The following is a 10,300-nucleotide window of genomic DNA, read 5'->3' on the forward strand; positions in this document are numbered from 1 at the left end:
CAAACCAGAAGGTTGTTGTAGTGCTAGCAGTCATTTTCCAAACATTTCACTGGAAAAAAAAAAAAAGACACCAAAAAGGCTTGAATCCAGTTATTCATTCATCTCAAGCAAATATGCAAAAACTGGCAGCAGGCGCAAGGAAGAGAGAAGTTACCAGAACGGGGGCTGGGGATGGAAAATGTTTTGCAATCTCGTAGCTGTTGCCGCCTCTGTTCCTTGTTGGTGTCATGGGTCGTGAATGTGGCATGTCTCGGTGCCTGCTGGGGGGCGGGGCAGTGCAGCTTAGACTCCAGACATGGTCTCTGCTGACCTTTGAGCCTTCAGCGCCCAGCCGCCCTGACGTCTGGCCAGCCACCTCACCCCACTCCTCTGAAGGGCATCCTGGTGAGTCTTGCACCCCCCCCCTACTGTGCCCTCCCCACTTTGCGAGGCGGAGCCATGGAAGCTGCTGCCATCAGGGGCCTCCCGCCCGGGACAGGCTGCACGCACAGACTCGGAAAATATTCTTGCCTAGGAAAAGAGGGACCTCTGGCTGTCTGCTCACTGTCTCGACACCTCAGGAGGGAGAAAGGGACTTGGGCTGCAGAAGGAGGGAGCACGTCCAGATCATCCGCACCATAAATCCCTGGCTCATGTCCCCAAGGGAAACTGGGGACTTCCCTAGCCTTTGGGTGGAGGGAGTCAGGGCAGACTTCCTGGAAGTGGGGGTGACTTGCTCAGCTAACGTCCTCACTCAGCTCTGCCCTTTCCAGGTTTCTTCCACTTTCAAATACACCCACTGACATGGGCACACACAGGACCGTAGATGTTCGTTCTCCCTGTTCTCCAGGGGGTGCCTCAGGACCTCCAAAGCTGGCTTTTGTCTTTACGCCTTTCCTTGATGAATTTCCTCTGATCCTGTGAGGCAGGAGCCCGAGGCTGGAAGGAATTGGTTGAACAGAGAGGATAACCACCCATCCTCAGTCTGAAGGATTCTTGTCCAATTCAGGAATGTTTCTGAACTCATCAGCCCACCCTGTCTGACCTGGAGGAATGGAGAACAGAGACACCTTGAGTCCAGCCCATCCATTTCTATCTCCCTGTCTCCAAATTTCCCCAGCTCCTTGTCTTCCAGATAAAGAAAAAGAGGACTCAGTTGTGTAATGACCAAACCTAACCAAGCAATGAGAGTCTAAATAATGTCTAACATTTTCCAGCACTTACTGTATGCCAGGCCCTCGATGTGGTCTGTCTGGTATAATTTCCCCAACAGCCCTATGAGGTAGGGACAATTATTTGTTCCACTTTTCAGAAAAGAAAGCCAAGGTTCACAGAGGCTAAGTAGCTCACCTAAGGCTATACAGCTGTTGAAAGGCAGGCTGGGATTTAAACCTAGGTCCATCTGACTCCGGAGCCCACAATGTTAACTCCTCACTCTACCGTTTCCTAGAGAGAATGCAGAATTGCACAACATATAGAAATCTGGGCAGATTATAAGAGCAGTTTGTGAAAAGAGGGAAGGTGAAAAATCTGTTTTGAAATTGTAGGTGGTGTCTTTGGAGAAAAGTAGAAAATTCCATTGTTGGAAATGGTGATGCTGTTCCTGCGTTTGGCAAAAACAGACATGGAGGTCATGGCTACAGAAAGGCTAGTGGAAAAGGGAGGTCAGAGTAAATGGGTTGGCAGGCTGGGACTGCACCAACGACTTCCTCTAAATAAAGAAGGAAGCTCACTCCCTTCTCCTTGTCCCATCCCAACTCTGACTCTAGGCTCTCTAATTCCCAGACCTTCTGCTGAACCATACTCCCCACCTTGTCTAACCCCACCAAACTCCTGTCTGAACCCACCAGCTTCCAGGAAAACAGCAGGGTGAGACGGAGCCCTGGATGACAGCTCCAGGGGAAGATACCAAGGCCACTCTCCCTCCAGAAGCCAATGGAAGGAATGATACAGAGATGGGCAGAGCCAACTATTCCCCAGGTGGAAACCCAGGTGATAGCTCGGCTCTCTGTTTAGCCTGTCTGTGAGCACTTGTCCTGAGGGATCTGAAGAGTCTGAGAGGGGTTCAATGACCCTCCAGTGGGTAGAAATTTTGGTAAAATGTTGAGCAAGGGTAACCAGCTCCTTAGGAGGCAGGCCTGGCTTAAAATAAAGTTGACTTCTCCAATTTTTCCTTCCTACATGTAGCACTACCAGTTTAGTCAAAGAAACTTGCCCACAAGATGCCCAGAGAGCAGAGGGCAGCGAGTTTATGCATCCTCTCAGAGACAGTGAGGATAGCAGAAAAAACTATGGGCCAGGAATCAGGAAAGTAAAGTGCCCCAACCCCCCCCCCCCAAGACTGCTTACTGCCAGTGGGACCTTAGGCAATCACCGTGTCTTAGTAAGCTTGGGCTGCCATAACAAAATACCATATCCTGGATGGCTTAAACAACAGACACTTATTTTTTTATAGTTCTCAAGATTGGAAGGACTGGAAGTTTGAGATCAAGATGCCGCATAGTCAAGCTCTGGTGAGGGCTCTCTTCCCGGCTTGCAGACAGCCCCCTTCCTGTTGTGTGCTCACGTGGTCTTTTCTTGGTGTAAACATGTGGAGAGATTTCTCTCTTTCTCTTCTTCCATAGAAGAACCCCAGGACCCCACCCTATGACCTCATCTAACCTAAATTATCTCCTAAAAGCCCTATCTCCAAATAAATGCAGTCACATTGGGAGTTGAGGGTTCGACATATGAATGGGGAGGGGGCACAATTCAGTCCATTGTACACCCTTTCTGAGCCTTAGTTATTCTCATTTTAATAGTGTCTTATCCTCAACACCACCTACTTAGGGATCTTTGTCTATCCTCCTTCATACCGGTTGTTCTGCCCCTGTGTGATGAGGATTTAACTTCTCGCTTTCAGAGTTCTTTTATCCAAGCAATTTCACTAAAGACTTCAACTACCCTATAAGGGAGGCAAGTAAGGTACTAATATACTGTGCTAGCTAACTATTGCTGTGTAATAAACCACCCCAAAAGTTAGTGGCACAAAACAACAACCATTTTATTATATCTTGAGATTTTGTGGGTCAGAAATTGTGGCAGGGCTCAGCTGGTTGGTTCTTCTGTTCCATGTGTTTTTGCTTGAGGTCGTTTCAATGTTCAGCTGGTAAAAGGCTGATCATAAGGGTGCAGGGTGCAAGACAGCTTCACTCACATGTCTGACACTTGGGCAGGGATGGCTGGAAGGCTGGACTCAGCAGAGACTGTTGTTCACCAATGAATATTTGTTACATGCTCAAAATAGAGACCTTATGGCACTCTGTATTTTCCAGAGGCGGCCACACCTACATATGTATCCAATCCCACCTGCTCTTCTTACTAGTGACTGGTACTTCTCCCACTGAGAGGAGGGATTTACATTCCCTCTCCTTACAATTGGTGGGGGCTTGGTGTTGCTTTGACCAATGGAGCACAGCAGAAGAGACACCATGTGACTTCTGAAGTTCAGGTCATAAAACAGGGATTGGCTTCTGCATGGCTCTCTCTGTCTCAAGATGCTCACCTTTGGAACCCAGCTACCATGTGTTGAGGAGGATCATGCCTCATGGAGAGACCCACTTGAAGAGGAGCTGAGGCCTTCTCCCAACAGGCAGCACCAACCTGGCAGCCATATGCTTAGGCAGCCTTATGAGTGGATGCTCCAGCCCCAGTCGAGCTTTGGACACTGCAGTCTTGGCTGACACTTTTACTGCAACCTCCTGAGAATGCCCAAGCCAGAACTACCCAGCCAAGCCATTCCCAGATTCCTGGTCCATAGAAGCAATGAGGGATAATTAATGATCATTATTGTTTAAAGTCATTAATATTTGAAGAGATTTGTTATGTAGCATTAGGTAACTAATATAGACTTATTCATGAAGCTTAGGACAAAATGAAAATAGACATAGTTTGGGACCTTGAGGAACCTACAGTCTCTAGATGACCAAGCAGACACTAAGAGAATTGACAGCATATAGTAAGCATTTAACACAGGCAGAATATACTAGGGTTGCTAAGAGGAAGAATGGGTCAGAGACATGGTGACCATATTTTCCCAACTCAAAATTGGGACAACTGACTAATGGTAGCCCATTGTAGCTTGAAATTAGAATAAAATATTTTTAATCAAGGCTGACCACAGTAGTCTGCAATATATGGTCACTTTGTCTAGAGATTATTCTGCCCATCTGGGGCTTGGAGTGATCTGGAAGGGCTCCCTGGGGTGACAGCTATTGTGATGGGGAAAATAAAGTAGTACTGTATGAGTGTTTCTGGTCTTTTCCATCTCCCTGCCTAGGAAAGAGGATACTTGGCTTTACTCAGTCATCTTATTTCTCCTCTCCTCTCTCCAGGAAGGGTCTTGCCATGCCGGACTGTGTATTTAGGATTTTGTGTGCAAAATCAGGAGGAAAGGGGAGAAAAGGGGAAAGGGTGTGTGGTTAGACCTGGAAGAGGAATTTTGGAGGTGAGAGTTTTGAAAAGCAAAAGTGCAGAATCAGATTTGACATGTATAGAAACAAGAGGAAAAAACAGGCTCTCGACAAGTATTTGCTTTGGGCTACCCCATCTTCATAGTACTGGAGAATGTGTACAGATAACTTGAGCTGCTTTGAAATATGTTTTGGTTGCTGGACTGAGTTTATTTGGTGGCAACGACTTCGAGACTGGCCCGTGTGGGTGACGGTGCTCTGAGCGTTGCTCTGCGATGCAGCAAAGAGGAATGGGGTGTGGTGAGTGTCTCTGGGCATCTGAGACAGTCGGGTCAGCGGCTGTGATGGGAAGAGGCCGGAAGCCAAGAACTGTTCGTTTGTTCCAGGACTGGAAGTTCAGCGTGACTTATGACACAGGGCCAGCTGTGTCCAGATGTACGAGAGGAGCCCAAAAGCTCGGGGCTCTCACAGGCTTTGTTTGTGGTGTCACTGCCCCCTCTGCTGCAGCCTGGGAGGGGAGGGGCTCGGTAGCAGCTTGGCCCTCTGTCTCTTGAAACAGGGGGAGCTGGGGCTGGAGGAGAAGCTGGTCTGCTGGGCCTGACAATGCACTTGGAAGTGGAGAAATAAGGACAGGTAGGAAAAAACTATACCGAAAGGGAGGAGTATGTAAGGAGCTGCCCCAGTTTCCTGAAGGGGTTGGTTCTTCGTGTTTGTTCTGGTCATAATTGCTCCATAAATAATGTCAGAGAGAGGGAAGGAGGGAGAATGGGAGGGAAGGAGGGAGAAAGGGAGGGAAGGGGGAGAAAGGGAGAGAAGGAGAGAATAGGGAGGGAAGGAGGGAGGAAGGGAAGGAAGGAGGGAGAAAGGGAGGGAAGGAGGAAGAAAGGGAGGGAAGAAGGGAATAGGGAGGGAAGGGGGAGGAAGGGAGGGAAGGAGGGAGAAAGGGAGGGAAGGAGGGAGAAAGGGAGGGAAGGAGGGAGGAAGGGAGGGAAGGAGGGAGAAAGGGAGGGAAGGAGGGAGGAAGGGAGGGAAGAAGGAAGGAAGGAAGCAGGAAGGGAGGGAGGCAGGGAGGGAAAGAAGGAGGCAGGAAGGGAGGGAGGGAGGTGGGAGAGGGGAGAGAGGTTTGTTGGCTCTCTAATTTCCCCTCAAAATTAATTGACCACCTAATTAAGACATGACATTCTTCTGGCTGACACCTGATTTCTTCTGGAGGCAGAACTCTGGTGTAGGGGACCCTGATTTCAGTCTTAAGAGTCTAGGATTCTGAAGCTCAAGTGCTCCTGTCTGCACGGATCCAGGCCCCTCTCTCTCAGGTGAGCTGCTGACTGGGGGTTAGGGAGCCATTTGGAATCCGCTAGACCTGCATTCAAATCCCACTTCACTCTTCAGCCTCGGACAAATCACTCCTCGCACAGGCTCAGTCACCCGTAAAAGCAGTAAGCATCCTTCTGCAAGGAGGGTTAAGTTCATATGTCAGTGAAAGTGAAACGAAATGAAAAGCCCCTAAACCAGCCCCTAGCACATGGATCTCAGGGGAGGCCCCACGCTCCCTGCCGCAGCCCCTGCTCGCTTCCCCTGCTTGACTGTTCCTTACCCTTTGACCCCTCCCAGCTGCCCTCTGCTCCTCCCTCTTTATCACTGACCCGTTTCCTCCTGACATTCTCCAGGCCTGCTTCCTGTGCACTGGAGCTGTGTCCCCGCAGCATTCCTCTGTCTCACGGGGGCTTAGCCTCCTTGGCAGGACTAGGCAGTGCCCCTCCAGGGAGCGCATGCCTGGGAGCGGAGGGCCCAGCACAGGGGCCCGGGACGGGCCAAAAGGGATAGGACCGTCCACCCAGGGGCTCCTGAAGGCTTCTAACACCCACCCTCTTCCGGCAGCTGAATACAGCCTATTTACTCAGGAAAAAAATAAAATTTAAGTTAAAAAATGGATGCTCCCACATTCCACAGCATCCGTGCCCCAGCCTCTATGGTTTCTCGGCCTCCATTCCCTCTGGCTCTGCTCCGCAAGCCTCTGCCCAGCAGGGGACCAGGCCTGGAGACGGCTAGCTGTGGGCGGGGCAGGGCCTGGTGCCTGTCAGCACCACCATCCCCAGGGAGGGAGAATGACGCGTGGTGTCCCAACCCCATCTGGGCATTTACACTGATCTCAGGAGAGCCGGTTTCTGTCCTGAAGATTTCACTGGGACACGCTCACCAGAAGGGGGTGGGTCTATGTTTGACCCATTGGGGGAGGATGACACAGGGGCCGGGGTTGACCTGACTGTCAGGCAGAAGCCAGAGAGCCCAGGCAAGTGGTCTGGGTCCAAGGGCATGTGTTAAAGAAAGGGCTCTAGTGCAGGATCTTGGACCTTGGAGCCCAAGGCTCACCTCCTGCAAGGGAGGGAACAACACGCCAGGGGGACAAGGGCCTCTGAGCCCTCTCCACGGACACAACCCTGAGGAGTGAGACCAGGGCCTGCTTTCTGTCCACCGTGGGGCACCCGTGCACTTTGAGGGAGGCTCAGGAGCAGCCTGGCTCTGTCCAGGGCAAGGAGCGAGTGGCTTGGGGAGGAGCCGCTCACTCCACGATGCCCCGGCAAGCCCTTGTCACATTCCGGAGCATAGCGGACCACGGCCCCAGCTTGGCCCGTGGCACTCAGAGCTGGCATTCAGCCCAGACGTTTCCTCCCCTCCCAGTCCCTTCTTCTCTGTTCTTTCCTGCATCCTGGGGCCAAAGCTTCTGCGGCAGTTTCCATCCCTCTTCTCTGCAGGGGGGCTGGGCTGGAACTGGGGAGACTGGGGAGAGAAGGGGGTGTCAGCCAGGAGAACTTTCCACTTAGTTTAACGTTGCTGGAAGGCCAGACATGCCAAAACTGTGCATTAGCACCGAGGCCCCAGCACTCTGCTGGCCACCCCCAGCATGCAGAGAGGAAGAAGAGTTGCCTCTGTCCTGGAGGGAGGGGACTGCGCTTATGGACTGTCCTTGAGAGCCCCCTGGCTGGGTACACTGAGGGAGTCAGAGGGGGACCCTACGCCATCGTACCCCAGAGGCTGCCTGGTGTGGGGCACACCTGCTGCTCCTCACCACTGCCTCATACAAAGCCTGGCCCACTGGCAGAGCTCAACGCACAGCTGTTGAATGAATGGGTGAAATGAGGTAGTCCAGGAGGCCTTCCTGGAGGAAAGGGAATCTGAACAGGGCCCACAGAGGATGGGCAGGACTTGAGCAGGCCAAGCAGAAGGGAGTTAATTGTAGGCAGTAAAAACCCTGGAAAGACAGGCAGGAAAGGAACTGTCCACAGAAGGGCTTGAGCAGGGGAGCAGCTCCTCCATTACCCTCAGGATAACGCGAGGCCCTGGGTCCACCTACGAGGCCCTTCTGATGGGCTCTGCCCACCGCTTAGGTGCTGTGTCTTCCCACAACTCCCAGTGCTCCACCCTCCAGCCGACCCCGGGGTTTATTTGCAATCCCTGGAACACTGTGTCAATCACGTCAGTGGTAAAAGCTAGGGCCTCCCTTCTTCCTCCAGTCTAATCCAATACTTCCTAGTGCAATTTAGAGATAAAGCCATTTCCTCTATTTTGCTTTCCGGGAGGTTGCAAAACATCTCTCTCTTTTTTTCCTTTCTTTTCCCACCTTGTCTGGTCATTTTTTTCTTCACTATAGTTTACCCTCCTTTTCTCCTCGCCCGGGGCTGTAGTAACTACCTCCATCCCTCTCTCTGTGCTCCCTGGTGCTGACTATTGTCTTCAGATGGGCAGCAGGACAGTGTCTCCCATGTGTGTCCCCTCCCACAGCCATCTCGACAGCACCCAGACGGCTCAGCCCTGCTCACTGCCTGCCGCTGGCGGAGACCTTATCTCTGCCCACCACACAAAGCTGCTGCAGCGTCCTGGGCGGACTGGAAGCCAAACCACCGGGGCGAGTCTGCAGGCCGGTCCCGATGCCTCATCCGGGGACAGGTGGGAAGAGGGGAAGAAGTGAGGCTGCCTGCCTGCCTGGCTCCTCTGGCAGATGCCACAGGGACCCCTCGGCTCCCCGTTCATTCCACAGGATGGATGCGGCTACCTCTCCTTGCCCCAGTCTCCTCTCCCTGGGCTGTGCTGGCCCCATTGCCAGAAAAATTCCAGGGCATTCCAAGGCAATCTGCCTGGAAAACAAACCCGGTGCCGAGCCACCGCGGGATGGGCCAGAGGATTTTGGTTTAATCCCAAAACTCCCAGCACGGCCCAAATCTCATAAATCAGGTGGGGATAGTTGTTGTTTCAAGCGGCCGGTCCTTTCTTGTGCTGGCCGGCTCTCCCCTGCCTGCTCCTGCTGTGGGGGAGGGACTCTGCAGTGGGGTAGAGGCCAGCAGGGAGGGAAGAGATGGGGTGACTTAGCACGAGCCATCTCTCTGCCCCACTTTGTCCCTTGACCTTCAGTCTGACGAGAATCCCGTCCTGGCCGGCCCGGGAACGGTAATAAGCTGCTGTGTTCAGGGAGCACGTTCAAGCGTTTTCAAAGCACCTTCATTTCCAATAATCCATTTTATCCCTCTGGCAGCCCCAGACGGGGCATAGGTGAGAGGCCGGTCTCGGAGGCCACGGAGGCCGCTGTGTCCACGCGGGTGTGCCTCCCAGCACACTGGCTGCCGGGCCTCTGCAGGCTGCCCCGTGGGTGTGGGACCGCCCAGACCGAGAGTGTCTTCTGCTGACCCAGCGCGGAGACGCCCAGCGGCTTCCACACACTGGCCTCACATTGAAGTGCTTGAGCACATGGACTTCTGCTCCGAATCTGGCCCTGCCCTTCAGCAGCTGTGGTGCCTTGGCCAAGTTATTTAGCCTCCCTGGGCCTCAGTTTCCTTATCATAAAGCAGGGAGAATACCCACCTTACAGGGCTGTTAGGAGGACTAACTGAATTAATATTTAGAAAGTGCTAGAGCAGTCCCTGGCACGTAGTAAGGGCTGTGTCAGTGTTTGCTGAAAAAACTGGTCTCAGCTCTGAAACCCAGGATCACACAGACGGCGGCCAGGCTCTCGGGTATGGGAGCTCGCGTGGGCTCCCTGAATCTCTTCTTCTCCAAGCCCTTCAGCTACCCAGCAAATATTTGTTGAACACACACCATGTGCCTGCGTGTTTGGCCTTGGGTTTGCTGTGTGGACGGAAACAAAACAGTCCCTGTCCTCCTCGTGGGATTTACAGTGAATGCACCAATAAATACATAGTTTCTAACTGCGCCGTAACCTATCAATGAATCAGAAAACAAGGTGCTGTGCAAGGGCATAACCGGGCAAAGCTACGTGGGCGCTCTGGGGCTAAGGAAGGCTCACAAGAGGAAATGACATCCAAGCCCGGCTCCGAAGGGTGGGAAGGAGCAGCTATAGGAGTTGGGGGCGGGAAGAGCATTCCAGGTAGAGGGAACAGCATGTGCGGGGTGCCCCCGGGCGAGCAGGAGCGTGAGAACGTGCTGAGCACACTATAAACCGTCACACTGGCAAAGGGCGAATGTGCATTTTTGCCACCTCCTTGAATCATACCGTCCCCGAAAACCCCAGAGCTTTCCTACACACGCCACTTCTGAGCCCTGCCTCCATCGTTCTGTGCTCGTGCAGCTGAATTTTTAAACCCGGGCTCAGACCTGACATTTATCCCTGTTAAATCTCATTTTGTTAGATACAGCCTGTGGCGCCAGCCTGTCAGATTCCTTTTTATTTTGATTGGGGAGAGGTAGCGTGATGCATGCTAAGTTCATTTTTGTGGCCACAGAAGCATCCGTGGATGGTGTTTTTGCCATCCTCTTGCGCCCCGGTGGGTGACCCGTAGCCTGGGGAGGTGGAGGTAGGGGCACGGCCCGGCTGAGACGGAGCCGGGGACTCAGCCAGACACCACCTTGGCCCAAGGGTG

The 10,300-nt window shown here is 52.7% G+C and overlaps 1 long non-coding RNA gene across 1 annotated transcript; it reads left to right on the forward strand.

Moving 5' to 3' along the window:
• The first annotated feature begins 207 nt into the window (after window positions 1-207).
• Window positions 208-9,615, forward strand: LOC105869208 (uncharacterized). The gene is made up of 4 exons (XR_012914479.1): window positions 208-384; window positions 2,435-2,492; window positions 4,990-5,063; window positions 8,959-9,615. It is a non-coding gene; the product is annotated as an uncharacterized LOC105869208 (long non-coding RNA).
• The last annotated feature ends 685 nt before the right edge of the window (window positions 9,616-10,300 follow it).

Source organism: Microcebus murinus, chromosome 23, assembly GCF_040939455.1.
Source record: "Microcebus murinus isolate Inina chromosome 23, M.murinus_Inina_mat1.0, whole genome shotgun sequence".
In the NCBI taxonomy this organism is placed as follows: domain Eukaryota; kingdom Metazoa; phylum Chordata; class Mammalia; order Primates; family Cheirogaleidae; genus Microcebus; species Microcebus murinus.